We start from the raw sequence: 23,966 nt of genomic DNA on the forward strand, positions 1-23,966 counted from the left end.
CAGGGTATGAGAACTAAGGGGTTAGAGGTTTCATGGAAAAGGTGTCTATGGGGGATTATTTTAAGGAAGTGGAAGTATTATTCTCAGCAGTAATAATTCTGTTTAGGATGGGCTGAGAAGTTTGGATGTTTCACAGTTGGCAGAAAAAATATACTTCACAAATTCTTCTGCTTTTCTTGTAATCTGTGGTGGGTTTGCAGATTTTATCTGTTAAATGGCAGCTATTACAGAAAAGGGAAAAAGAAGTTCAAGTTATCTGGGTTTTTCTCTTTTTCACTTCTGGGAAGGGATGGAGCCATTTCTGGTATCAGTGTCATCAGCAGGAGACTCACTACAAATTCCTGGAGCCCTCTGGCCCTGCTCCACTGTTCACCTGCCTTTCTGAGTGAGCAAGTGCTTCTTGCTTCCTAACAGAAGCAGGAAGGAGGAGGAGCATCCACTCATTTCAGCCTCTGTCTGTCTGTTCAGAATGAGGTTAAGAAAAGAGGACAAGTAATGGGCAGCAGCAAGGAAGATGTAGGCGTATGGAAACCATCTTCTCTAAGGTTCCCCCAAACCTGGCCTCCAGTTCTACAGGTGGCACTAGAAAAGAAATATGAGAGCTTGAGAACGAGGGAGACAAAGACCCTGTTCAGATGACATACTAAGCCACAGTGGTTAAGCATTTTGAGCTAAACATTATAGCTTAGCATGTTGTGTGAACCATTCCTAACCATGGTGGCTACATAACCACAGTTTAAACACGTTGACTTGCTGCAAAAGGGTTAGCGGCCTAACAGTGGCTTAGTGTGATGTCTGAACAGGCCCACTGAGCTCAGTAAGACGTATTCCCAGGTGGATATGCATAGGATTGCAACTGTATTTGGAAATAAGTTTCACTGCAATCAATGAGACTAAACTTCCAAATAAATATGCTTAGTACTGAGCGAGTTAAGCGATTGTTTAAAAAAAAAGCAACTGTTTTTGTGAATACAAACCATCTGTTGACATGAAGCTCAGGAATTTTGGTTTGTGGCACAGTAGAGAGGACCTGCCATAATTCAGTAGAGTTCTGAAAATGTGCATGAAGAAGGTTCCAGGCTCCAGCAAAATCAAAATCCTATTCAAGACCATCTTCCCAAGATCCTTTAGAGCAGGGGTGCAGAGCCACTTTCAGCTCAAAGGCCAAAGCTGGGGAACCACAAAATGATCAGCAGTCAGGGAATGATTGTGCACACCATTTGCTCTTGCCCTGCCACAGTGCTCACAAGCCCCCCCCCCTCGGGTCTTTGTAAAGGGTAGTGGCAGGACCCGACATCACATCTGCCCCAGGCCCCATAAATCCTCTGGACAGCCCAGTGGTGCTTCCATATTAGGCTTTTATCACCCTGCCTCATTCACAATATTTATCATCTTCCACTTATAACCCTCCTGTCTTTCCTCACTGCTTCTTCCGCCTTTTTCCTTACCACAGAAAAATGGTTAAGAAAAAAGATGGAATAACAGCACAATGGGGTAAATGCTAGGAGCCCTCTGTCTGGAAGCATCCCTTGGCCACTGTCAAGTCAGAATAGACCATGCATGGTCCAAAAGGCCTGACTCAGTAAACTGTCTTCAGTGACATGGAACAAGTCAGCAGCAACCATATTTTAGGAAGACGGATAGGTGGGATTGAGAAGCGCCTGTCTGGACTGCAACAGGAAGTGTGTGTGTGTTAATGGGTGTCCTGCCTAGCTCTATATAAGGAGAGCAGAGGTTTCTGGTTTGCCGGGAATGGGAACTTCTTTTGAGACGGCCTCCTCTTTTTGCAAGACACAGAAGTGAAAGAAATATGTAGGTGGCGGAGTAAAGGAAACCCCTGCCTGGTTATTTATGGGATTGCGGGGGGGGGGGGGAGCATCCTGCGAGGCCTCTGCGGCTGCGAAGCGGCCATTTCTGCCCTGTTTGCTGAGGAGGGTCGAGGTGGGCCTCCCTCGCGTGTATGTATTTGTGTGTGTATATATAAATGGGGAGGGAAGAAGGGAGATTCTTCTCTTTCCCCTTTTCTATTCTCGGATAGGAAAAGAGAAACTCCCCTCAGCATCCTCACAATGAAGCGCCCCAAAGACTGGGATGACATCAGCTGTTCGTCTCCAAAGAGGCGCCGTCGCATTGGCTGGTTGGCAGCGCTTTCCTGGCCAATGAACGTGCAGCAGGGCCCCAGGCCGGGCGGGCTGACGTGCGAGCTCCAGTCTCTGCCGTATGGGGGTTTATTTTGCTTTGGGCCGCTCCAGCCGCCGCCATTAGGCGAGCCAGGATAGATTCTAGGGTGGCGGGATCGCCTTTCCTGGTCTCCTCCCCCTGTCCCGCTAGGGTGGTAGCGCCCTACCAACTAACTGCGTCCTTTTAGTCACCCAGACCAGGAAGAAACCATGTCTTGAGCCGGGGGGAGGGGAGGTGAGAGCAGGAGGCCGCAGCCAGCGGTGCAGGGGTGGGTGGGATGCGGGTGAGGGGCATGAACGGCAGCTGCTGAGGAGATAGCCGCGGGATCGGGAGGCAGCCCTGCAAGGTACGGTAAACCTCTCTCCCCTTCTCTGGCTTGGAGAAAACGGGGTGGCCGGGGGGGGGCGGTTAGGGAGTATATAGAGCTCACCCTTTGGGGACTTTGAGACTTAATATGAGAAATTACCTCACACGGAGTCGTCCTCGCCCACCTCCCGTGGCCCCCGTGTTTGAATGTGAGGCAATTCTTCGACCAGCGCCGTATAGTTCTTCCTCGGAGGAGGGGGGAAGGTGGTGTTCGGTTGCACTTCAGAGACGGGAGATTAACTCCTCTGTCCCCTGCCCGCTTTCCTATGGTCCTACCTTGATGCTCGGCCTCCCCCACCCGCCCTTACCCCCCCTTGGCGTTTCAAAATCACTTTGTTGGCAGGCCCAGCCGCTCTAGTACTGCTAAAGTATAAAGGATTCTGAGGGCTGTTCTGTCGCTCACCAGAGGTTTTTAACTGCCCCCAAATAAAAACCAGGTAGTTCTCTCGGGTCCCTTCTTCGCTCGTGACCTCTTTATTTTCCAGCCTCTTAAGGCTTTTGCTTTCGCGGGGAAAGGCGTTGGGAGAGCGAGCGAGCAAGGGGGATGTTCTAAAACTTTCTTCAGTGTGTTTTGTGTAGAGGACATAGGGTTACTCATGATTAACAGGAAGGTTGTCATAGCTAGATGGAATGCTTATCTGTTTGCTCTGTGTAATGAATCCCCTCCCGCCCCACAAGGATTTGGGACATTCAGCCACCTGCTCGGGAGGGATGCTGCTGTCGCAACTGGTTGTTTACTAGGAACTGCAGCCTATGATAGTTGCTTTTCAGAGAGTTGTACGTAAAGTATTAATGTGAATATAATGTGTATTGAGTCACTCACTGCCTCTCAGGCGTTTGGGAAACCACTAAATATTGCAACTCTTGTTTTGCTTTCCTTAATGTGTGTGATTGTCTAAAAGGCATTGTCTGCATTGGTAGCATCACTTCTGCATTTGGAAGGGGGGAATTTGATGCAGTAAATGCTCGGTGATGTACCGCCAGTACATCCATCACTATTATTATTCTATCTAAGCTTCTTTTTTAAAAAACAAACAACAACAACACTCAGCCATTTGGCATATGCAGTAGAGAGATGTTTCTGTGTGCTTGGTTATCCACATTTAGTGCTGCAGTACCTACTACTTACTATAGTGAGGTCATACCTCTCCTATTTTCAGCCCCTCCTCTTCTTCATTATTCATAGACTGTAACCTGTGTCTATCTCTGTTGCAAAAGTAGCTTGTCATAAAAACTGGATTTTTTCACGGTACAGAGGTTAAATTCTTTATCCTCGCTTAAAGTGGAATTAACATAATTTTGTGTGTTTGGAGTAGCTGAGCAGTTTTTTTTTCTCCTGTAACAACAACTCTTACTAGGAGACTGCATCTTTGGTTTGACTGCACTTCTTGAACAGCATCAGACCTTTGTAGGAACTTGTACTGGATGATAATTTAAAAGGGTTTCCTAAGAATCTTCCCACATTGCAGTAGCTATCTATATGGCTAATCAAGTCTTTTTTTTGGAGGTCATTCAAGGCACTTTATGAACACCTGAACTATTCCAGATAGCCTTCCCTCAGTTTCTGAGAGTTGTATGTTCCCAGTGCTATGTGTCTTGAAAATCTTCTGTTTGAGGCTATATGCATCATTATTTTTCTCCGTCCCCATTTGAGTGAGTACTTTTTTCAGCCCTTCTAATCCAACTGTCAATATACCATATTCAGCTGAATTGTTATATAGTACAGAGAGTGCGCAACCTTTTCAGCTCTGAAGGTTGCACCCAATATTAGACTATCCCATATAGTCTTCAGCATTAGCATGAGGATGTGTGTGTGTGTGTGTGCAGGATGCCCCAAACATAGCTATTGACAAGTGCCATGCAGTTGTTTTGTAATCACATAGTTTTTTATTATGACCATCAGATGCCTTTCCTAGAGCTCATGAGAGAGGACACTATAATTTTAATGCTTCCTGTTACATATATGCTGCCTGTGCTTTCGGCGCAAATATTATCTAGCTGTTGCATTTTTCTAGCAATTGGGCAAACGTGCATTGAGGACAAGGTACATCCTACAGAATAACAGGGTATATTCATTCCCAGCTCTTGTTTTTTGTGGGTTTACAGCATCTTGATTATTGAAGTCCAAATGCAGTTACAAATTCTACTTCTGTAGCTTTTCATTTGAATCTGTAAATTACTGATTTACAGATTCCTCTTTGTTTCGGGCTTATTTATGAGGTGATTCTACTTGTAGATGGCTATGGAGTTTACTGAAGCCACTAAGGGAATTAGTAGTTGAATTACAAAAGCCCCTGTTAGTATATGCATGTCCGAAAAAGATCTCTGAAGTTATTTGTATTTATGGAATTCTATAAACAATTCTATACTGCTCTTGTCCAAAAAGATTTCAGAGTGATTTAAAACTTAAAATGCAATTAAAACAATAGCCATACTACAAATAATAACACAAAATAACAGCATTAAACAATAAAAATTAACAACCACATAATAATGCAACAGCAAATGCCAAAGGGTAAACAATCCTTACAGCAAAATTGAAAGAAGAGAAGAAAAACACAACCAGGCAGCACACAGTCCACATCAAATACATAAAAGCTACATCTTTACTTGACATCTAAAAATATTTAGAGTTTGGGGTAGGCAGGCCTCTCTTGGGAGGGCTTTCTGCAGTGTTGATGCCAGAGCCAAAAGGGCCTTGCGCCTTATACCTGCACTTCAATAATTTACCAAGGTCTGAAGCTTTTTATGGCTTTAAAGGCAAGGACCAGCACCTTAAATTGGGCTCAGACATGTGAAGGTAGCCACTGCAGGCCAAATAACATTGGGGTGATATGTTCTCATTGCCCTACTCAGGCAATAGGCTGGTAGCAACATTTAATGCCAATGAAAATTTATGAAGGCAGTCCCAGATAGAATATGTTACAATAGAATGCAGCTAGATGTATATAAAAGATGCAGTTGTGTACAGTACTAACACTATGACTGGGTTCAGACAACACAAAAACCAATGGTGGTTTAAATAGTTGATGGCTGGTTATTTATTGTGTTGTGTAGAGGGAGTTTTTTAGCCAATAGTTGATTTATTACCTGAAATAACCAATGCAAATAATAGCCAACCCTATGCAGAGTTGGCTATTTGAACCACCATTGGTTATCATGTTGTGTGGAGGGTAGCGTTGGTTATTTCCTCAGCCACTTTTGGTTATTTCGTCAGCCACAGAATCTCAAGGCAAAAGCGGTTAAAGTGGTGGCTGCCGCTCTTGTCTAACTAGCAGGATAGATTTTTGGCAACAATGACTGATGGGATACTAGCAGGAGGAATGAGGGAGGAGAGAGGGTGGAGGATGAGTGAGTCAACTCAGCGTGCACTAATAGACAACTCCATCACGGGCCTTCTCTGTCGTGGCATCCACACTCTAGAAAACCCTCCCTCGTGTGGTTCGGGAGGTGGAAAGTGTTATAGCTTTCAAACACCTCCTAAAAACGTACCTCTTCACACAGACTTTCCCTGGACTGTAATTTATCTGATTTTATATTGCACTTTTACCTTTTAACGTTTTAACTTACTGTATTTTTATGGTTTTAATTGTGCACTTCCCAGAGAGCCTTGGCTATTGGGTAGTATAAAAATGAAAGAAAGAAGAAAACAACAACAACGCTGATCCTAATCCATACCACAGTTGATTATTATCATGTTGTGATGGTTGATTATTATCGTGTTGTGTGGGGAGTACCCCCTAGATAAACAACTGTTGAGTTGATTATTACCCCACCATTGACTGAACACAGCCATCATGACTTTGAAAATATTTTGTAAAGCATATTAAACTAATGCATTTTATTTGTTTTATACGTTTCATATTTTCTGTTTAAAAACATATGAAGTGACTTATAAAATAACAGCAATCTGCTGAAGACTGCTAAAAATAGCATACAAAGCATTCTATTTAAAAACTATAATACTTGCAAAGCAGCAGCAACAGCAATATTAACAGTCAGGAAACACATTTGTAAGCAGAAACATTTAACTGCTGATGGAACACAAGGAGAGGGGTGGTTTGGCTGATCCTTTTGAGCAGGAAATTCCAAAGGGAAGGTGCCACTACAGGGCAGACCCTTCTCTTTTTCAAAGGTAAGATTGATCAGGACATAGAACTCAAAGCAAAACTACTTCCTAGCTGGAAGTGGTAGGGAGGAAAGTTTGAATTGCTTGATTTTCTCTCTCTGACCCATTTTCTCTTTAAATAGCCAGAGCCTTGCTACTTTGAGCTACAAAGTAAATGGCCTGGTGTATTGTCTTGGGTCTTCCAGCAAGGTTGCCGTCTACCAAAGGTTTAGGCAACCTACTTCTTGATTAACAGATGGTTGTGTTCAAGCTACATAGCAGAAGCTTAAGCTGATGTTGAAATCACTTACATTCCTTTTGTAACTATGATGAGAGAAGTTAGTAACTATTTTTATAGTAAAACTTAAATAATGAAAAAATAAAGGCTCAAGCCAAATTTAAGTGGTGGAACACAATTTTTTCTTAAATAAAAACAACCTGGCATAAAATAGCTATTTTGAAAGACTCCAGGCCTAATATATTGCGTATTTAGAAATTAATGGTAAGGAAACTTCTTACTGACTTCAATGAATTTGTTCTAGTCATGTTTAGCCAAATGATCGATTTGTGCCAGTTATCTATGCACCTATTGAATCTACGTTGACTAGGTTCATGTATAGAAATCTGCTTTCATTATTTACATTTAGGCTTCCCCCACCTGGTGCTCTCCAGATGTTTTGGACTACAACTCCCAGGATTCCTAACTATTAGCTATTCTTCCCATTTAAAGGGTCCAACTGGCTAGGGCTGATGGGAGTTGAAATCCAAAACGTCTGAGAAGGTACCAGGTGGGGGAAAGTTGATTTTACAATTTTAAAAGTTTCACAACACATGTTCAGAGTAGTGATGGTATAAAGTTCACTGCTACACTTTGCTACAGGAATTAAAATAGTGCTTGTTACATTCATGTGAAAGAGGAAGGGAATAGACATTCTTTTCCCGGCCTGATGTTCTAGGTAGAGTGAAATAGCTGTATTGGCATATATTACTCTTGATGGGTTGGAATAGTATGCACTTGCCATAGCCATTTAACAAGAGGGGTTGTTTCTAAATGGCCTCAACCATTGCTGATAGGCCTTCATTAGGTTTGCCCAGTGCGATTTTGATTTTTTTGCACAGCATTCACTTCTGTTGAGACCTACATGTGTTTTGAATCTTGCCTGCATGTCAAAGGCTGCTTGCCTTGTGGTGGTGGTGGTAGGGGAGAGGAAAAGGTCAAAAAAACCCATAGATGCCTGAATGTATTATTTATGATGCCATGTTGAGTAATTGATAGTGATTTGAAGAGCTGAAATAATTTTGCTTGTCAAGGTTCCAATTCAGACAACTCTTTCTGGTATTTATTTGCGCATGTTATTTTACTTGCACATGTTATGACATGGTGGAGCTTTTGGTCATGCAGTATGGAGGGTTAGGAGGAGGCAGAATTTGTTGATATAAGAAAAATATAGGTGAGAAACGTCTTCACAGCCCATAGTAAGCTTTTCTTCAAAACAGCTTAAGCATGTATATTATTATGAATTACGCTTAATAGTTTTTTTGACGGGGTTATTGGCATGAACTATAAACTGAAATTTTAGCACTGAGTGAGTTTGAATTCTTCATATACCTAGAATGGATAAAAATCAAGTTGCTATGTTGGTTCAGAAGAAGAAAAAAGCCAGTAAAGTAATGTTGTTTATCAGGGCCAACTAGTGTTACAGTATACTTTTTAAATTAAACAAAACTCCTTTCTTAGAAAGGATTTCAAGAAGTCTTTTAGCTTAGCCTTGTTTGTAGATTCCCCCCACCCCCCAGTACATTTAAGATGGAAGTACTTGCATAACTTTGTTAAGGGTAGGCCTACTACTGTTTCAAATTACACAAAGCCCTCCAGGGATAGGGCAGTAATGGAGAAGGCTTCCTTTGAAAAAAATTAAACAAGTCATGTTTGTCCCTAGTGTGGTTTGGAACACTCAGGTCCCATGTAAGACAGAGGCAAAAATAAACAGTCTTGATTTCGCAAAACAGTAGACAAATGTTAAGATAAGAAGCTAGATACAAAGTCCTAGAAGAGGTTCAAATTGGAACGATTTACACAAACTGAGAAGCATCTGTTGTCTCAGTGGTAGTGGTTTACTTGATCTGAACCTTTAGTGGTCGAAAGAGTAAAATGTTGCCATAACCAATATTACCTGGTATCTTTTTGGTTTTCATTGGGTGAAAAGCATAATATAGGCAAATTCTTCTTGATATTATGTCTGCTAGTAATCTGATTGGTAAAATTAAATATTAAAGTTAATACCTTAAAAGCAAAGTTCAGATTAACTTTATACAAAATTTTGTTATGCTGCGACGCTGAACAGTAGATGTTAACTTTAAATAACTTATTATTTGAAAAATTTCATGAGTAGATGAAAGTGTTTCTGTGCACACAACTTTCCTTTGTTTTCAACTGCAGCTTCTTACAGCAGTATACAAGATATGTACATTATAGGATATGCCTGCATTTTCATATAGTGATGAGGGAACTTAGAAGTCACATTGCATACCCGTTACAGCAGTGGTTCCCAAAGTGGGTGGTACCGCCCCTTGGGGTGGGTGGGATTGCATAGGGGGGCGTTAAGAGGCAACAGGGCGGCAGGGGGACACTAAGAGGCAAAGGGGCAGCAGGGGGGTGCTCGAGGTGGTCTTTTCCGAGAAGTGCCTCTCCGGAATGTCTTAAAATCCAGGGACATTTTTATGGGAGAAGGTAGTTTGGTCCCAAGCCATATAGGGGAAGAATCCAGACATGTATTAATGCTGTTTAAGAAGAATCCTTTTAACGGTGAATTGAAATGTTTCAAAAGCTCCAAAATGCTAATGAAGAGACATACGCTGCTCGGTATGCCCCGCCCCGCCAGCTGCAAAACAGAGGCGTTCGCTCTCTTTTCCCTCCCTCCCTCCCTCCCTCGACAAGCCTGCGGCGGGTGCTTCCCATTTAAAGGGTCCAATTGAGCTACAAAATGACATTGAGCTGAAGTCGAAGTTTAAGAAATCGTACCAGGAGTTTTGGTTACAGAAGGAAATTTCTGATCGCTATCCTGCACTAAGGAGAGTGGTTCAGAAGCTATCCTGCACGATGGAGAGTAGTTGCATTTCCAACTTCATATTTGGTGGAATGTGGTTTTAGAGTGGTCTGCCTATTTCTCTCCAAGCAAAGACATTGACTCCAGATTACTAAACGTGGTGATTTAAGACTCATGTTAAGTGACTTTAAGCTAGACATTGGGAAACTTGTGTCACTTCATCAAGCCCATCCATCACATTAAGAATTTACAGAATAGTGAGGTACTCTATCCTAGTTACTAAATGTGATATCTAATATTCTTGCTAAATGACTATCAGACATTGAAAAGATGATATCACTGGATCAAGTTCATCAATTATGTTTAATTAAATAAAGTAAAAAAATGTAATTGGATTTTGAATAAATATTCAATTAATTGTTACTGTTTTGAATTTTATTATTATCTTCTTTAGTGGGTCATTGAAAACTGCTATTCTGAATAATGATTTTTATAGTGTAGAGTAGGGGGAACTGGGCATGAGTTTGTGGAACCAAGGGGGTGGTTACCTGAAAAAGTTTGGGAACCACTGCTTTACAGTTTGTGTTGAGTTTACCATATGACCCGATCAGGGCTATTCTGTATGACAGTTCATTTTAAACAAGTATTTATGGAAAATCTGTATCTCTGAACCTTAATGGACAAATCTAGATAGTGTGAAAAACTATTTTTGTGTGTTTAGTCCCCCCGCCCTTTAATTATACTACATTCATGCCATGCTGCTCTTAGATGCATAAGAGCAGGCCAGGCAGTTTTTTTTTTCTTTTAAGCAGTTGGCAATCTAACCTAAAAAAGTTGGACTGTTCACATAAATCCTATTCCAACTGTATTTTTTTTTAATTTTTAGCAGCTGGATTTCCATGCTTTTTTCCCCCCTGCCTGCCTGCACCTCCACCATTGCTGTACACTGAACATACAAGAATACATAGTAGTTGCAAACAGAACACATTTTAAAAGAGTTCTAAGTTTCATTCTAGGAGTATTGCCATTGCTCCAACCAAGCCGCGCTGCATCGCTGCTCATTGACCCTGTCCCTAGATTTCCGTGCTTTTACCTTCCCCACTGTTATCGCCCTGCCCAACCAACAGTGCTCCCCACCACTTCTCACACTGCCCTTTCTCCCTGTCCTCCCGCATCAAAACAGAGTTGCGGCTTTAAAGCCTTGGAAGTTTGTAGGAACAGGACAAAATTGCATACAAAGGTTCCCGTCCTAGGGAGGCACCTGATGTACAAGCAAACCCCTGCGTGATTGCAAACATGTGCAAGCAAAAACCCCTTGTGCTGAAACAGGGCTGGCAGTTCTAAATACTTGGGAGTTTGTAGGAAAGTGACAAAATTCTGTACACAGGTTCCCCTTGTGGGGAGGCACCTGAGGCAGAACTATGTACGGCTATGCCTCTCTATGGGAAATGTGGGGATTTGACACTTTGGAATTTTGCAGAGCACACCGCCGAGTGAAGGGTGAGGTTGGAGATGGTTGGAGAGCGAAATCTGTTGCTAAGCAGATCTTGGAAATAGAGGTTGCCCGATAGGAGCAGAATGTTAGCAGCAGTTTTCACTGCTCTTGCCAGGTGACTCTGTAGGTAATCTCTTTAAACCACTCTGGAACGCCAGAGAACACGATATGCCACAATGGTTTACACAAACCTCATTGCAGACCATGGCTTATCAGGGTGCCTAATTCAGAAAAATAAACTGTCATGGCTTATCGTGTCATGTGAAGCCGAATAAGAAAACCAGCCATTTCCCCCTACATATACCCTTCTGTATTTTTATTTTTATTCATTTATTTTGCATAGACTTAGTTATATTTCCATTTGGCTTATTTTCATCACTAGCCAAATGCCTAGAGAACTCTGCCACACCATCCTAGTTATGCTGCATCATTCATTATCCTCCATTTGAAGATAGTGTAAGAATAGGAATATATTGAATAGAAATATATTGAACAACAGCTAATTTTGCCAATTGCTCAACTCTTTGTTTTCTATAAATCCTACTGATAGTGTTGTGATAAATGAATGTACAGGCTATTGGTCTACATACAAGGGTTACAAATGTGTGAATAGTCCAACCTTAGTTGCTAGGAAACAATAATAATTGGACATCTGCTGTCTAGAGACAACTAATGGATGGAAGACTGGCCTTTTGAAAAATAGCCATTATTGTGGCACTTTGTTAAACATTTAGCAAACTCAAATGCATTGGTTTATTTAGAATTGTCATTCCTCCATAAGGAGCACAGAGTAGCTTACAGTATTAATAAAAGAAGTACCAATAAAACAACCATAAAAACGTACTATCATACTAAAGCAATTGAAATACAACAACAATCTAACCTAACATAGATGGGAGCCAAATGTTTATGTAAATAGGTCTTTAGGTTTAAAATTAGTCACAGAGGTGTCTCATTGCACGTCTCCTAGAAGGAAGTTCTGCAAATGGGGGGCTGCCACTGAGATTTTCCTCTCTCGAGTTCCCACGTCCTCACATTTGTGTGTGTGGACACTATGAGCAGGGCATCTCCTGTTGCTTGAACAGCCCTAATTGGCTGGTAATAGGGGAGGTGCTTCCTTGAATTGTGAAATAATGTACTGGAGTACAGTTATTAGAATGGCCATGATTATTATTTTGTGATGTTGGTTGACTGGAAACTCCTAAATTTTCTTAGGATTTCTAAACTTTGTTAAAATGTTTACTTCTTGTGTAGGCTCCTGCCTACATGAAGCCAAGAATTAGTCTCTTGGTCATTCTACGATGACTGGGTTCACAATGTGACAAGCCACAGTATGGGTGGTTGTTGTTGAACAGTGGATTGTTGAATCATGGGTTGTTGTGTCGTGTGAACCCCACCACACTAATAAACCATGGTTTGTTAACCACGAACAACCAACAAAGAGAACCCATAGTTCATTAATGGTTTGTGAAGTGTGGGTTTTTCGTGATTAACAAATCATGATTTGTTAGTGCAACTGGGTTCTCTCAACTCAACAACCTACAATTCAATGACCCATCCTCAACCTGTATTCTGGGTTGTTTTGTTGTGTGATCTGGGTCAATATGTCCCTGGTCTATCTCTCTTTTAAAGTGTAGGTAATGCTATGGATTGAGTCTGAGTTGTCATTATGTGTGAATGCTGCACTCTGGTTTAGCTATGGGTTGCTAACCACATAGAATCCAGGAAGAGAAACTATAGTTCATTGTTGGGTTGTGAACTCTGGATTGTTCGTGGTTAATAAACCATAGTTAAACCACTGCACGTTTCGCATGTAACAGAACCCCATGATTCAAGAACAGCCCATGTTCAACCCATACTCTGGATTGTTGTTACATACGAACCAGGTCAGAGTCTCCACCTCCCACCCCCCTGCCCTCACATCTCTTCATGAATAATGCTAGAGGATGGTTGGAGCTGTACAAGCTTAGACAGTTTTCCGCCAGGGGAAGTCACAGAACCTGACATACATTATTGCTTGCCTCACCGAAACACTTGGATATACCTTTAGTTATGAGATGGCTCCACCCTTAAAGGTGGCCTAAAAATCATTTTAAATTAATACAGATAAAATGAATGAAGACCTTTCTTTTAGCCAGCTTGATTAGTTTAGGAATTGTAGTATTTTGGATGTCAGGAGAAATTTCTGTTAAAATGAAATTGCATCCTGTAGTAGAATATTTTTCTTTTTGATTTGTATGAGTTTATTAAAAAAGAGTTTCAATAGCTTGTTGGCTGCTTAGCATGGACAAACTACCATACATTATACATGTTTTGTTCTATTCACATTCAGAGGCATTTTATTTATTTATTGCATTTCTATACTGCCCATTAGCCGAAGCTCTCTGGGTGGTTTACAAATTTAAAATTCCATCTGTTCATATGCAGTAGATTATAGCACTGACATGCTTAAAATGTAGACAGAAGGACCCCAACTACTCTGGGCCACGGAGTCCACCTAGGCCTCCAGTGACAAGGATGGATCAAGGAGTACTCCCAAGCTACACACCTGCTCCTTTAGAGGGCATGCAACCCCATCCAGAACAGGTTGCTTACCCAATTCTTGGACTTGGGAACCACCAATCTACAGAGCTTCCGTCTTATCAGGATTCAGCTTCAGTTTATTAGCCCTCGTTCAGCCCATTACAGCCCCCAGGCACTGGTCCAGCACCTTCACTGCCCCAGCTGACTCCAATGACAAGGAGAAGTAGAGCTGAGTATCATCAGCATACTGATGACATCCAACCCCCAAACCCCTAATGACCTCATCCAGCGGCTTCATATAGATGTTGAATAGCATGGGGAAATCTGCAGAATCTAAATAACTGTTCCATTATAAGGTGTGAAAGCAGTGTTCTGGGTTGTTTAGGGGCTAAAAAACACAGTGGTTAACCCACCAATAAAGTATAAGTTTATTAACCCATGATTTGTCTTAATTTATATGATGGGCTCACATATATTCAGATCATTCTGAGTGGATCAGTGCCTCCTCTGGCAATTATCTTTTCTCCAATCTGATTTTCTTTATAGGGAATTAAATTCTGTGACTTGGTAAAAGAGCATTTTCTAAACACTTATTTCTTCTTCGTGGTCTCTGTGCATCACATATATGGGCTCTGTGCCTGCGCGAAGCCCTGCTTTGGGAATTTTCTATAGCTAAAAGCCATTTGGGGCGGGAAACCCTCCCCACTCTACTGCGCGTATGCAGGATGGTTCCCGCCCAGATTCCCCAGTTCTTCTATGACCGTCATTGTGACAGCCTTGTCGGGAACTTCTCTCTCAAACAAACAAACAAAAATAGCTAAGACTTACCTTCTTTATTCTATCTTCGATCCTTTTTCCATCATCTTCTACTTCTTTCTTTCCTAAAAAAAAAATTTAAAAAAAATTTTTTTTACCTCATTCTCTATCTTTCCACTTTATTCTGGACCGCATGGGCCCCAAGGCCCCATTCAAAATGTGTCCGCTGTGGGACGAAATTGCCACTCTCGGACGGCCACATTTTCTGTGTCATTTGCCTTGGAGAAGGACATAAGGTAAACGCTTGCCCCCATTGCCAAGCCTTTTCGAAGCAAACAAGGCAGCATCGGACGGACAAACTGCGGGCCGAGCTGTGGGAGAGAGCACTTGGGGCAGTAGATAAACCAACCATGGCTTCTCAAAATGAGCTAATAGTGCCTCCAGCTCCTGTCGAGCCATCAATAAGTTAGGCTGACAGACCCTGCCAGGATCCCCCTGCAACACCAGGGCAATCTCTGACTGCTTCGGTAGCAAAAAAGCTATCCAAGTAAGCAAGGACTCCAAAGTCCTCAGACCTTGTGAAGCAAAAGAAGAAGGCAAAATTGTCTCATAAGCACGATTGCCCTAAGAATAAGGCTTCGATGTCGACTATACTATCGCCGTCCACTCCTGCCCCACCATCGACAATACAAGCGACTCTGACAGTCATTGCTCCATCGACGTCAATGATCGAACCGATGCCAACCCCATCATTGTCAGAAGACAAAATTAGGGTTAATACATCCCTCCAGGGCAGGGACTGAGGACGCTCAGCAAGGGGATCGAGCAGATGCTCACCCCCCGGGCACTTACCAGTTAATGTAGAACGCAGATACGATTATTGAAGATTGCCCACGCCCTTCAAACGTAGATCGGAATATCGCCGTTCGCCTGACTCAGTCCACTCCATCGACAGTCGATATCGGGAGAGTGAACGCTACTATTATTCAAGACGACACCACTCTCAATCTCCTGTAAAGGAATGGGAAAGACAATCAGAGTGATCTCTTCCACCAAGACCTACTTATTATTATAGGGATTGGCACGACGTCCATGATCGATATCAACAAGAAACCCGAGCATCATCCCCTCGATGTAGACAAATGCCATCAGCCACGATTTCAGCACCAGAAGAGATCATCGAGACACTACCAGCTCCACTAGCCATTACGTCAGTAGATTCTGCACCTCACCTCGCTCAACGTCAAGAAGCAACACTTCCTGATCTGCAGCAAACTGGAGAAATCCAGACTGTACAAATGGCCTCATCTCCTGATGCGGGAGAAGACTACTATTCAGCCTCAGCCTCTTGCACTTCGGCTGCCCCGTCAATACCATCGCCAGATGCGATAGTGGAAGCACAGGGATCTGTCTCCCCATCCGAGGGACTGGGCCACTTCGTGGACCTCATTCAAAGAATGGCTCAAGCATTGGGCATAGAGACTCGACAAATAGTAGAAAAATTAATTGATCCTGTTTTTGACGCTATATATACAGAAGCAACAACACCCATCGCTATTCCCTTCTTACCAACCCTGACTAGGGCGGTAAAAGAATCTTGGAAAGACCCTGCAGCACTACAACCATCGTCAAAACGACTTGACAACATGTACAGAGGTCTAGACAAAGAAGCAGAGTTCCTGTTCACACATCCCCACCCAAACTCTATAATTGTGGAGTCGGCACAAGGCCGTTCATAAAGGGTACATACAGCACCTGTCGATAAGGAAGGTCGACGTCTGGACCTAATGGGCCATAGGTTCTATTCAACTGCGTCCCTAAGCCTTAAGGTATCAAACTACCAAGCCACAATGTCCAGATACCAGTTATTTTTGTGGGACAAGATGATGTCACTATGTGACAACTTGGGAGATGATCAGAGGGAGTTGGCAAGAGTATTCCACTCTAAAGCTACTAGAATGGTACATCAGCAGATAGCTACAGCAAAACATCAAGCTGATTGTGGTGCAAAGACTATGGTAGGAGCAGTGGCCCTTAGAAGACATGCCTGGCTGAGGTCGGCAGGTCTATCACAAGAAGCCAGAACTCGAATTGAGAGCCTTCCTTTTGATGGCACAGGCCTTTTTAACTCCACAACTGATGAGGCCATGGATAATGTTCAGAAGGCCAGGGTTACAGCAAGGAAGATGGGAATAGACTCGACTCAACAACAGTTCAAGCCGAGAAAATGGTACAGACAATCGGGATTCAGCGCGACAAGATACCAACCTGACAGGCAGTTGTTTAAGCAACCTTCTCTACCTCAGCAAGGAAAGAAGCAGTTTCCGAAATCGAAACCCAGGTTTCAACGTCATAAACCGGACTACACACAAAATCGACACCTTTGACTCCCCTATCCGCATCACCATGAGCACCCCCTTTGGCAACCATCTCTCGACGTCGAGGGAGGCATGGAATCGAATCACTTCAGACAAGTGGGTACTCTCCATCATCGAAAATGGCTACAGAATAGAATTTGATTCTTTACCACCCTCGGGAGTCCTGAGAACAACTACATCATCGATGCCACTTCAGCAGGATGTCCGCTCACTTCTAGAGAAGGGAGCAATACTGCCAGTACGAAAAAGACAATTAATGAAGGGATTCTATTCCCGATATTTCACCATTCCAAAAACCGATGGGGGCATCCGCCATATATTGGACCTACGGGAGGTCAGTACCTTCATAACACCAAAGAGGTTTCGTATGGTCTCCCTTCCCATGATATTACCACTACTCACAGAGAAGTCATGGTTTGCCTCCATCGACCTCAAAGACACTTATTTCCATATAGCCATTCAACAGGACAGCCAGCGATACCCACGCTTCGCCATCGGCCAGCGCACTTTTCAACTCCGTGTCCTTCCATTCGGACTTTCGACAGCACCCAGGGTGTTCACAAAATCTATCGCAGTGGTCTGTGCCCACCTGAAAAGTCGAGGAATACAAATTCACCTTTACATCAATGACTGGCTCCTAGTAGCAGATTCAAAGCATACCCTTCAACAGCACATACGTTACGTACAAGATCTCATGGTGGAGCTAGGGCTTCTGATAAACATAAAAAAGTCAACCCTCCTTCCAACCAAAACCATAAAGTTTATAGGTGAAATTTTGAATTCATACACCACCAAAGCATTCTTGCCAGTCGACAGGGCAATCGTCATCGAAAACCTAGCAAACGACCTGGCGAAACAACAAAGAACCATGGCGCACACAATACAAAGACTACTAGGGCTAATGGCATTGACCACCATGGTCGTCCCGTTTGCAAGGCTCAAGATGAGACGTTTGCAGCTCTGGTTCAACAAGGTGTTCAACCTTGTTCTCTCCTTACCATCGACAGTGTTCTCTCCTTGTTCTCTCTTTACCATCGACAGTGACCAAATCCTTGAAGTGGTGGACGAACCAACAGAATTTGATGAAGGGAATACCATTCAAACCATCGATGCCAACGAGATCGATCACGACAGATGCCTCGTGTACGGGATGGGGAGCCCATCTCGACTCCTTAAGAGTACAAGGGCTCTGGTCAACGAGGGAGAAAAGGGCGCACATCAACTACCTCGAGCTGCTTGCAGTCCAAAAAGCACTCAAAGCATTCGAAACCAAGATTCACAACCACCATGTTCAAGTGACTTCAGACAACACGACAGTCGTGTTCTACATCAGCAAGCAAGGGGAAACGAAATCCCTACCCTTAACCAAACTCACCATACACATATGGGAATGGTGCATTCGATGTCGAGTGTTCCTCACTGCAGTTCATATAGCGGGATTATCCAACACACTGGCGGACACCCTCAGCAGACAGTCGTTGATAGTCCATGTATGGCGTATTCATCCTCAGGTCATCAAGGAACTATTCCACCTCTGGGGACAACCGGACATAGATCTGTTTGCAACGGGGAACAACACAGTATGTCACCAATTCTGCAGCAGAGCAGGGATGGGAAAGAAATCATTAGGGGATGCATTCCTCCACAAGTAAAGCTATCATTTCCTATACCTATTCCCTCTGATAACGAGAATACTTGCCAAAATTATTCACGACAATGCAGATTGCATAATCTTAACCCCTTGGTGGCCCAGACAGAATTGGTTCGCAACCCTACTGAACAGGTCACAAGGTCTCTTCATATGGCTGCCAATGAGACGGGACCTTCTGTTCCAAGAACAAGGTCGGATATGTCACCCAGACCTCGACACCTTACATATGACAGCGTGGAGGCTGACCCCTCAGTGGGAGACAGTGATTTGGCAACCAAGATCCAAACGGTTTTGGACGCAGCCCTGAAACTGTCAAGACGGAAAAATTATAACAGAAAAATGGTCTGCATTTACTGCCTTTGCCTCTGAACGAGGGTTTTTACCCTCAAACTGCCCTGTTCATCAGATCCTGTCCTTCTTATTAGTTTTAGTCGACAGAGATCTGAAAGTTTCCTCTTTAAAGGTATATTTAGCAGCTATTTCTACTTTTCATGACTACGTTGATGGATTTAGGGTTTTTTCCCATCCTATTGTTAAGCGTTTTTTAAAGGGTTTGTTAAACTTAAACCCACCAGTAAGGACTTTTTCGCCGTCATGGAGTTTATCAGTGGTTCTGCATGCACTTTCAATGAGATCATTCGAGCCATTGGCAACCACTGACTTATGTCTTCTTACTTTGAAGATGTTTTTCCTGGTGGCAATTATGTCTGCAAGACGTGCCAGTGAACTGTGTGCATTAAGAATAGACAAACCTTACCTGGTTTTCCACCTTGATAAGGTGTTACTTCGTCCTGATGTTCAGTTTTTACCAAAAGTTGTCTCCAGTTTTCATGTTAACCAAGATATCATCCTACCAACCTTTTTTCCTTCCCCTTCATCTACCTTGAAAAAACGTTACACTTATTAGATGTCAGAAGGGCCTTGGCTTTCTATAAGGATTGCACTGCTCCCTTCCGCCAGTCACAACGACTATTTGTGTGTCATGGACAGAACAAAAAAGGCCTACCAGTGTCATCTCAGAGACTCTCTTCATGGTTGGTGCAATGTATTATCCTGGCCTACCAGTTACAGAAATTAGACCCTCCGACGTCAGTCAAGGGGCATTCTACTAGAGCTGTCTCCACATCATCAGCCTTTCATCATGGCATCACTGTTCCAGAAATATGCAAGGCAGCAACATGGGCTCGACCAATGACGTTTGTGTCACACTACAAACTGGACGTCAGGTCAAGATCCGACTGCTCTTTTGGTAGAGCAGTGTTGTCATCTGTATTCACCTAAGGACACCAACCCTGCTCCGGTGAGTAAAGCTTGCTAATCGCCCATATGTGTGATGTACAGAGACCATGAAGAAGAAGGACAGGTTGCTTACCTGTAACTGTGGTTCTTCGAGTGGTCATCTGTGCAGTCACACAATCCACCCACCATACTCCCCTCTTGGTGTCCATCAAGTATTACTAATGTTACTTCTAGTAGTTTTTTCAGGTACACCTGCAGGTGTCTATATTCCTCAGACGAGGCCTTCAGGTCTCAGAAGAACTGGGGAATCTGGGCGGGAACCCTCCTGCACATGCACAGTAGAGAGGGGAGGGTTTCCTACCCAGAAGGGCTCTTAGCTATAGAAAATTCCCGAAGCGGGGCTTCGCACAGGCGCAGAGCCCATATGTGTGACTGCACAGATGACCGCTCGAAGAACCACAGTTACAGGTAAGCAACCTGTCCATATAGTGACTCTCAGTGTAACTGATGAGGTTATTGTGCTATTTTCTCAGAAGGCTTGCATCCTACTTGGGAATGCTGTATATTACTCAGTGTGGGACTAATTTAGTAGGATCAGAGTTCAGACAAGTATTACTACAGTATCAGTAGGGAGTGGCTTGTATCTTCTGGAGACTGAATAATGCTCAGGGAAACACTCTCAGCATTAGATTGGTTTTATTTAGGTTACACTTTGGTTAGATGTAGTGAGCCCTCTTACAGTTTTATTGCAATTTAGGTGGCAAACAGTCATTGTACCTTGGTAATGAAGCAGGTCTATACTTGGAATCTTTGAAATGTTAGCTGGACTAATAATTATACAAGGCCTGCAGTTCTTTGATTGCACATGTGAAAATAAATGGATTTTACAAGTCTAAATTTTTGAAATGATGTGTACTGGAAAGGTCACCATTGTTTAAACTGGTTTAATAGCACTAATATTGTGCTTGGAGCAAAGCCGCAAGCAAATATAAAGCTTAATTACTACACTGAAATGGCAGTACTTTGGCTCTGCTGTAGACAAGAAGAAGTGCTACTGTGTGAAACAAAACATTCTGATTTAGTTTAGCCTTGCAGATAAATTTGCTTACCCATACTTGTATCGCTGGAGTTCTATACAATCCATGTGGCATGCTTGAGTAGCTGAGCTTCCTGCAGTTTAAGAAATGGAAGAAATGAGGAGGATGGCACAATAGTAGCAAGAACAAATGCATTCACCCTGATCAGTTGAGAAGGGCAGGCATGCTTATTTTAAATCACTGCTTTTTCAAAAGAAAAGTGGGGACAATCTTTTCTTGATCTGTACTTTATGAAAAGCAAGTGTGACATTCTCAGTTGATGCAATGTGTGTATACTTGCAGTGACCTAAACTTGAAAAGCAAGTGTGACATTCTCAGTTGATGCAATGTGTGTAGTGACCTAAACTTCTCCTGTTGTCAGATACATGTTGGGGATGGGGTGGGTGGGATGAATGAATAACTGTGAACTTAAGTGCCTCAAGCTCATAACTTAAGTACTATGAGTTTGAGGCACTATTTTTGCTCAGATGTATTACATCACAAAGGACTGTGTACTGATACTTCGAGTAAAGCTGCAATGTCACTTACAGAAAGATAGCTTAAATTCATGATGTATTTTATTTCACAACCTTATGAGAAAAAGTTCTACCTGATTTCCTTCTAAACCTTGTGCATGCAGTTCTTAGACATTGGAAACTGCCAGAAGTTGTTGCCAAAACTGCTATATCATTTTCATCTGTTTACTAGCCGAAGGCTTGGTGTAGAGCAAGAGGAATTTAATTTGTAGTATTCACAGTGGAGAAAGGCTTCAGGAGTGACTTCCGTCACTTTAAACAAATAGCCTATAGTTGGTAAACCTTTGTGTACATTATAAGTTGTCTTAGGGAAAAATTGTCTTTGCATGAAGTGCCGTTCTAATGACTTTATTTTTTTTAATCTCACACTAAATGGGTTTCTGTCTTATGTTTCTGTCTTGCACAAACTCCATCTGAAACTAGTGGAATTTGCTCTTATAACTTCAGTAGGACATATAAAAAGAAACCCCTTGTTGATTAAAATGCAATTTTACACACTCTAACTTTTCAAAAGTATTCTTGCCTTTGTTCTGTTATAGTTGGATGTTCTGTTATGAACATAAGAAGAGCCATGCTGGGTCAGACAAGGTTTAATCTAGTGCAGTATTCTGTTTGCACAGTGGTTGACCAGTTGTTGATGACCCACAAGCAGGACATTGTGCATAATTTTGTACACTTCTGTCATGTTCCCCCTTACTCACTTTTTACCCAAGCTAAGCCATCCTAGCTGTTGTAACTTTCCCTCATAGGGCAGTTGCTCCATTCCCTTAATCATTTTAGTTGCCCTTTATATGAAAATGAATATGTTTTTATATATGTATAAATATATACTTCCTTTAATATTGTTTAGTACTTAGAAAGGTCCTTAAGAGTTACTTATGATGCTGTACTATAAATGGAGTCATGAAAATGTTTCATTGAGTGTGGTTCTAATTCTCTTGAGACTAGAGCAGATATAGGGCCACTTCATATGATCAGAATAAGCTATTTTTGCTAGTTTAAACTGTGGTGTGTGTTGGGTGCATGTGGGGGTGCACTTTCCATAATCACTGCCACGGTGGAGCTTGTTGGGTTGTATGAACCTGGGTGGTATGGCTTGTTAGGGGAGGAAACATCCCTCCAATAACCCATGGTCTGTAGTAAGTGTGTTGGAGGTTACTTTCCTGCTCCAACGGGCCATGCTGTTTGGGTTTGGACAACCCAACAAACTGTGCCTTGGTGGTGATTATGGAAATTGCCACTGGTATTTATCGTAATTTAAATAAACTCATGTAAAGCAGTCATTACATTGGCTTCCTTTAAAGCATGGTTTTGAAAATTAGGAGCCAGCCTCAAGTATGCTATTTCTGTTGACTAGATTTGCACAATCACAGAGGGAAAATAAGTCACGGTGTCTTATTTTCCCTCCCAGCAAGTGCAGCTAGTGAACCATGTAATTCACATAATTAGTGGCCCCACTGGCTGCAAGTTGTTGTGATGTCTGAACTCAGCGATGGTAGGTGGCTGGGGTGATTGACAAACCATCATGAAACCCATGACTTGTTCTAGTGTTACAGGGTGATTTGTAAACCACCCAGCCTTGCTGGGTTTGGATGTCATGACACCCTGTGTCTGGCAAGAGTAATTATGCTAATTAGGCATCCTGCAACCGGCATAATCCATTCTCTTCTCCCCCTCTCCCCCGCCACCTTCATGAATTCCTCCTTCCCTTCACTTTTCAGCCTTAACCCTGGCTGATACTACATCTGCACTAACCACTGCAATGGTTCATGTTAATCAGTGTTCTCATCTTAACCAGAGTTTGAAACGGGTTTGTCCTGGTTAAGATGGGAACCTTAGTTTACGTTAAGCATAGTTGATGTCAGTAGAGATGTAATGCCAAACCACGGTTAAGTTTGACAAACCACGGTTAAGTTTGCTTTGTTGAAAAATGGTTTTTTTTATGTAAATGGGAGAAAAGGGCTTCTTCTCAGAACACTGCAATCGAGGCAGGGAGATGAGAACCACTGGCTGTGGGGGAAGAGTAGAGTCTGAGATCTGTAATTATAAATCACACTTGTAACCCTCTCTTTTCTAAAACCACATATGCAAAATCATTAAGGTGAGGAAGGAGGCCCTGAGTTAGTGTGCCCTCCCCCAACTATATTAGAAACATGTGTTAACTGGCCTGCATATGTGGATGCCTGTTCAAAGGATCATTTTTGGAGTACATAGATCATAACATATGTTCTGTGCCTCACGATGTGTAAAAACTACATGCTGGAGTTGCCTGTGAACTGAATCAGAGACTTGTTTTTTATGATTTGCAATGCAACTTTGGCTATATAAGTTGTTTAAAAACCTACGAGACAAGGTTTTTAGTTGTTGTCTTGACTACAAAATGGAGGTTTGTTTGAAAAGGTGAAACCTTGGCTATACATATAAAGAAGTGCATTTAATTAGTTTTTCTCTAAAATGAGTAAATGGGAAGAGTGAGTTAGAATCATCTCTCCGTGTCCTTATTGGACTTTGTAAGGTTGGATACCTTAAGTTGGAGATTGATCTTTTAGCTTTAGTTGGTTTGACCAATTGCAGGAGACAATTTGAATACATTTTCCTTGACTGATAATC

At 42.5% G+C, this 23,966-nt stretch overlaps 1 protein-coding gene across 2 annotated transcripts in view; it reads left to right on the forward strand.

The window, feature by feature from the left end:
• Window positions 1-2,197: 2,197 nt before the first annotated feature.
• ZRANB1 (zinc finger RANBP2-type containing 1) overlaps window positions 2,198-23,966 on the forward strand; it is a 63,528-nt gene continuing 41,759 nt past the window's right edge. For both annotated transcript variants that reach the window (XM_063132799.1, XM_063132798.1), the window contains exon 1: window positions 2,198-2,527. The gene's annotated coding sequence lies outside the window, so the exon portion shown is untranslated. The remainder of the gene's footprint in view (window positions 2,528-23,966) is intronic.

Source organism: Elgaria multicarinata, chromosome 8, assembly GCF_023053635.1.
Source record: "Elgaria multicarinata webbii isolate HBS135686 ecotype San Diego chromosome 8, rElgMul1.1.pri, whole genome shotgun sequence".
NCBI lineage: Eukaryota > Metazoa > Chordata > Lepidosauria > Squamata > Anguidae > Elgaria > Elgaria multicarinata.